Genomic DNA, 6,000 nt, shown 5'->3' with positions numbered 1-6,000 from the left:
CTAGTTCTCTATAGAATATAGTGTATTTGTCATTTTTGTGAACTATCGCTTTAGCTAGTTCTCTATAAACATTCTGTGCCAGGTAGAACCGTACGGCTGAACCCAGGTGCGTTTGCACCCCCCTAAAAAAACGGATTTCAGGATTTTTATACTCTGCACTTAAGGTACATTTAAGGTGAGGACCTTAATGGGTTATGAAAGAAGAATTTACTACAAAATCTGGGATGTGAAAACTTTGATGCTCAATATCTCAGAACTATGCTTTGCACAAATATAGCCTTATAGACCCAAGGTCACGATATTTAGGGGTTCATTTCAAAGTCGAAGCCGTTCTGTGTGTGTAATTCAAAGGTTACAACGTCCTCCAGTTGCGCGGAACCGCTAGACAGATGTGTGTATTTTCTTTAAATAGACTACAGCTTTGCTCGACGGAGGTACCTCGGCGCCGCGAAAACCAATCACAAACGCAGGGGGCGGGTCGTCTTTGGAACGTTGTGTATGTTAAAAATGGACAATTTATCGCAGATATCCAAATTCCGGTATTGCAGGATAACGTGTGCGTGCATGCGGAGGTGATTTGCAAATGCTTGGCCGAGGAGTGAAAAGGAAATTGCCTGAGAGGGGAACTGCGCTTTGTTTTGCTCCCCTCGGTGAGGGTGAGTTCTCTGTCGGGAGAAAGCAGGCGGAGCGCACTGGAGGTGTCGGCAGCCCTACCCGGAGATAGACTATTATGTCTGTATTTTGTCTTTTCAATAGCCTATATCAATGACTGCATGTTGCACTCCGGAAGTAATAGGATTATTCTCAATCACATAAAACTGTATATGGACAAGTGTTTATAGACAGAGTGGTGATCCTGCATGTGATGTCGTGCTCAGTGTCCAAGGGCATTGTGCCTACTGTTCAATATTAATTTCATAAGGGAATGAGCATAGCATAGCCTACGGAGTCCGCAGGCTCGGGTCAGTCCCATACTGTCACTGTTGACATTCTACGAGTAGCCTATGAACCCAACCGATGGCAGCGCATTTAAATGCTTGGTCTATTTGTAGCCACAACGATTGTTTATTTCCCCTATGCATTGTTTCTATAGCTTCTACCGAATTGTATCAACGCCCTCGACACACTCATGCTCAGATTAAGGGAGTGCAATACGGGAATGATAGACACCAGGGATAGGCTGTAGTCTATTTCTCATATAGGCTAACCTATACTGCTGGCACGATGAATATTCAAAGAGAGTGAATCATATTAAATAATTTGTTAATTTCCTTGCTGCAGAGAAAGCGTGCGGTTTAATGTGGCTCCAGGTAGGGCGAACACCCAAGTTATGCCACTGTGGAGACGGAGAAAACTGTCATTGTAATCGCAGACATGGGCGGAGGGAATCGCCGTGGTGATTATTATTTTTATGGACGCGCCCGGTGTGTATGTTTGCGCGTGTCAGTCGTGTAACACAATCATGTAATAGAGTTCGTAAATCGAGAGGACAGTCAGTGCGAAGTGCCTCAACGACATCGGGGTATTGATCTACCCTGTACGCAAACACAACGTGCCGCTGTAGCTAGAGGAGCGTCAAGAGAACAGAGGCGAGCAAGCAATGACAGATTTTGTTGACAACTATTGCTGACAAATCACGAAGATTACCGACAAGGACTTACTTTTGAAAGTGGATGAGACTGTCTGCCCGTCATTTCCGTAGGACCACAATAAGTACAGGTAACAACACAATAACCTAGCGGTTAGCGCGTTGGGTCAGTAACCGAAAGGTCGCTGGTTCGAATACTTGAACCGACAAGGTGAAACATCAATCGGTGCCCTTGAGTAAGGCACTTCACCCTAATTTTCTCCAGGGGCGCCGTACTACTATGGCTGACCCTGTAAAACAGCACATTTCACTACACCTATCCGGTGTATGTGACAAAACATCTTTATTTTTTTATTTTTTTACTATTATGCTGTTTGCTTGTTTTCTGAGGGATAAGAATTATGTAAAACATTATGAAGGTTGAATGCTCTGCTTCAGAAATAATCTAATATGGGTGTAATTTTGCATTTGTTGCAATAGAATGATGGCATTTGTAAATTAAATTTCAAATCTATTAACATAACATTATGCATGACCATGTGTGTGTCTTGGAAAGGCCATTAACACATTTTGAGTTGTGATGATGGATGACCCTGTTTTTCCAAGTGTTGAAGCTCAGAGATGCCTTTCTTCGCACTCAGATTGGATACACTGACAGAGATATGAAGCTCAGTATCCCCAATTTCAAGAGAGGTGTCACAACCAATTCAGTTGTGAAGCATTTTGGGTGTAAAATTAAATGGTGACATCCCCTGACAATAATTAATTTATGGTATTGACTGATGAAGTGCAGCCAAGGAGAGGGACATGGTCCGAACTGACGCCCCATAAATAATTAGAAATCAAAACACAAAACCTGTGGAATGATTTCACATTCACTGCTACCAAACAGTAATAGCTTTAAAGCTAGCTGAGGGATGAGCCTGGAGAAATGTAACCACTCTCAAATTCATAGACCGAGCTGCATAGACCGAGCTATGGATGCAAGGTTTGACCATCCGTGATATTAAAATCAGTTTGAAGCATGATTTGAAGCTGTACAGCGTTTGTTTGCATTTACATTGTTTACAAACATTGGAGTAAAACAAGCTTACATTTTGGGTTCTGATGGGAAATGACAGTTGAACTAAGCTCATGAGACAAGTTATATTCTTCAATAATTAATGGGTATATATTATTAATTAGTAAGTCCAAAAATGGATGTAGCAACTAAGGATTCTAGCTTCTCTTTCAGGATACTAGTTATTATTTATCCATATTCGGAGAACGTGGTCTAGTAAAGGTGTTGAAAGAATCATCATGCAGATTCAATCTGGACTAGTCTATACTGTATGACTCAGCTTGAGTGTGATACCATGGTATCTAGAGATGTGGATAGGTGATTGAAAGTGACTCGGCTCTCTGCTGCTCTGACAAGGATGTCGGACTCATTGCATCATTTCACACTTAATATATTACCTCATTTTGTATAGTGAAGGACGGGGTACACAATGGAGGCTGGCAGGCTGCTTCTAGAACACAGGAGGTTGGTGGCACCTTAATTGGGGAGGACGGAATCCGTGGAATGGTATCAAATACATCAAACACATAGTTTCCAGGTGTTTGATGCCATTCCATTTGCTCTGTTCCGGCCATTATTATGAGCCGTTCACCCCTCAGCAGCCTCCACTGTTCTGGAATGGGTATCATAATGGAGGAAGCAAAGTTTGAATTATAGAATTGCTGGGCACAGCCATAAAACACTGGCATCCCATAGGCATAAAAATTATTATTTTTGGTCCAGGCCACTCTTACACATCACTCCTTAGAGTCCAACCCCATGGATAAACATTTATTTTTCCCTGGACTGATCATTATGTAGTCGTGAAATTGTCCTTTAGACCTGATCCAAGGTTATGTTTTACTTTCATCCCCCATAGTCAAAGTTTTTTCACTATAATCTGATCCCAGATCTGCATATAGGGGGCATTTTCTGCTTGGAGCCCCATGCAGATAGCATGATAAGTTGTGTTTCATATCCTACATGCTCTGCTGTTTGAGCAGCAATAGTCGTTGCGGAGCTAGCAGCCCTAATTGTTCCAACCCATCTTGTACGTTTGCTTAATCAGCCCTCGTGGCATCGGAGTGAGAGCAGCATATTATGGAGACATAATTAATCAAGCCAGGTTGTAATTATCGTTGAGGCGGTGGGAGGCTAGGCACGGGTCGTTCAGGCTAAAGGTAAACATCTTATTAACCGTGTCAGAGTCTGTCGCAGACTCTCACCACGTAGGGCAACAAGGTTTTATTGGGTAGAAACGCACAGCTATCAAGAAAATGTCCTTATAAAAATACCAGGGCTTAATGAGGTTTATGGTCATTACGGTCCTCAGGTAATCTCTACTAAATGGAACAATTCCACACTACTAGCTCACTGTAGACAGAAAGGAACCCAATTTCTTAACAGCCTTGCTCATGAATAAAAAAGGTGTGTGTGCTGCCTCCATTGTAAAAAACAGCAAAGAGAATCACCTAGACGCCCTTAATGCCTGGGTGCCTTGGGCGTTGGTTGGACTGTTCCTGTTTTCCCTTTTTCCCAAAAGCACTTTCTGAGATGACCGCAGACAAACCACAACCTCAGTCATTCCTGGTCAGGTCTTCCCCACAAACACACACGTCCCCACAAGCACACATTGCATGGCACAATAAGGCTCAGACTAGGAGGCCCCTTGGAATTGCCGCTATGGCTCTCTGGCCTCTAATGACAGAGTCCAGCGTTTAATTTTAGTCTGGCTTCGCCTCTCACCTCACCGCAATACTTGTTTTTCTTTAGGAACAGTTAATTTCCCTGGACTAACGTGTGTCCAGCTTTAGTCCAGTAAACACGTGTGTGTGTGCACAAAAACACACACACACACACACACACAGAGCCTACTAACTGAACACGTTGGCAGAAAACAGCCTAACAAGTAGCAGTTCAGGATTTGAGTCTCTGTGTAACTTTATCACGAAGATAGACACTGACTCAGGCATTCCAACTCTGTTCTGAAATAATTTACTTACTATTTTAAAATCAGATGCTGCTGATCTAGTGTCCGTTTATAGTCAAATTTATATACCTACGCAAATCATCTCTGACATAATAGTGTCGCTTCCCCATGCACAGTGGAAATGACTACTTCCTTCAGAGTCCAACGCAAGCTCATTTCAGTTTCTATCAATGCCTTCATACATATTCCCCATCCTGTTACATTTCTGTATTATTGCATCGGAGTTGCAGTCGACGGTTGCTGTGGCAGTCGACGGTTGCTGTAAACACAATCCAATCTACTGATGATTCAATTGCATTTCCTTCGATAGCTGCAGAGAGACTAGTTAGTCTTGTGGGAACAGCAGGCAAAGTTGAGGGCAGGCAGTCCTCGAGGTCCTGAGAGAGGCGATGGAGGGAAGAGCTTTGAGCAGGCCGCTAGTCTAGCTGTCACCCACACTGACTGAAGCCTGTGAACCAACAACAAACCCAGCCAGAGGTGAGGATGCAGTGTAGGCATGGGGGTAGAGAGGTTAGGGTGAGGAAGGGAACTTGGAGCTCATTTGTCTTGATAATAAAGAGATTTCACAAGGCACCTGTAATGTTTACGGTGTGGCTTTTAATGCTCAATGCAAACACACAGGTGACAAGTAGATTTGCTGTATATTTCACTCCCTACTGCTTTGATGACCCATCTACTTCCTTGTGTGTTAGCCTTCCCACAATGCATTGCAGTAAGTATCCTCATCACACATCTCAAAAGTCTTTCTTATTTGAATTCACTACTTACCTGAAAAGGCAAGTCACAGTCATCTCAGGTACCTTACTCTTTCAAGTCTCATGCCTTCTAGTGTGACAAATTACTGAAGAATTTTCGAGGCTGCTTTGCCTGGATTGGGTTTTTAGACAGCTTCCACACCTTCTGTCACCCCATATCTCAAGGCTAAGCTGAAATACTTCACAGATACCTTCTTGATCTGATCTCGAGTCTGACATCAACATATTGGTGGTGGAACTAAAAATGAATCCATTACCCTTCTTTACCATATTTGTCAAAGCTTAATGTCAGACCAGTGATCAACCATAAAAGATGAAGGAAGGAAGAAAGGAAGGACGCGGTCTAAGAGCTTCCAACTAAAACCCTAAAGGTTCACCTCTGTCTGAATCCTGTACTTTCCCTCAGGCTCCTCAACAGGCCATGTTACCTTTCTCAGTGCTAGGCCCCACCATACTGATCCATTCATAATTGATCCGTGACAGTGGATCCACATACTCTCCCACAACTCTCTTAGCAGGCTACGCAACTCCTTCTCCAAGGTGTGCATGTGTGTTTGTGTGTGTGTGTGCCTGTGTGTGTGTTTATGTACATTTGTGTAAAGGCTGTTACATTGTATTGGCCTACATT

The 6,000-nt window shown here is 43.1% G+C and overlaps 1 protein-coding gene across 3 annotated transcripts in view; it reads left to right on the top strand.

The window, feature by feature from the left end:
• The first annotated feature begins 433 nt into the window (after positions 1–433).
• ext1c (exostoses (multiple) 1c) overlaps positions 434–6,000 on the top strand; it is a 67,337-nt gene continuing 61,770 nt past the window's right edge. The window contains exon 1 of one of the 3 annotated variants that reach the window (XM_045226318.1): positions 434–656. The gene's annotated coding sequence lies outside the window, so the exon portion shown is untranslated. Of the gene's footprint in view, positions 1,720–6,000 lie in introns of all 3 variants that reach the window. The other 2 variants (XM_045226317.1, XM_045226316.1) reach the window with 2 other exon arrangements.

The sequence above is a fragment of the Coregonus clupeaformis genome, chromosome 17 (genome assembly GCF_020615455.1).
Source record: "Coregonus clupeaformis isolate EN_2021a chromosome 17, ASM2061545v1, whole genome shotgun sequence".
In the NCBI taxonomy this organism is placed as follows: Eukaryota; Metazoa; Chordata; class Actinopteri; order Salmoniformes; family Salmonidae; genus Coregonus; species Coregonus clupeaformis.
The sequence above is the reverse complement of the archived record's forward strand: the minus strand, read 5'-3'. Positions and strand labels throughout refer to the sequence as shown.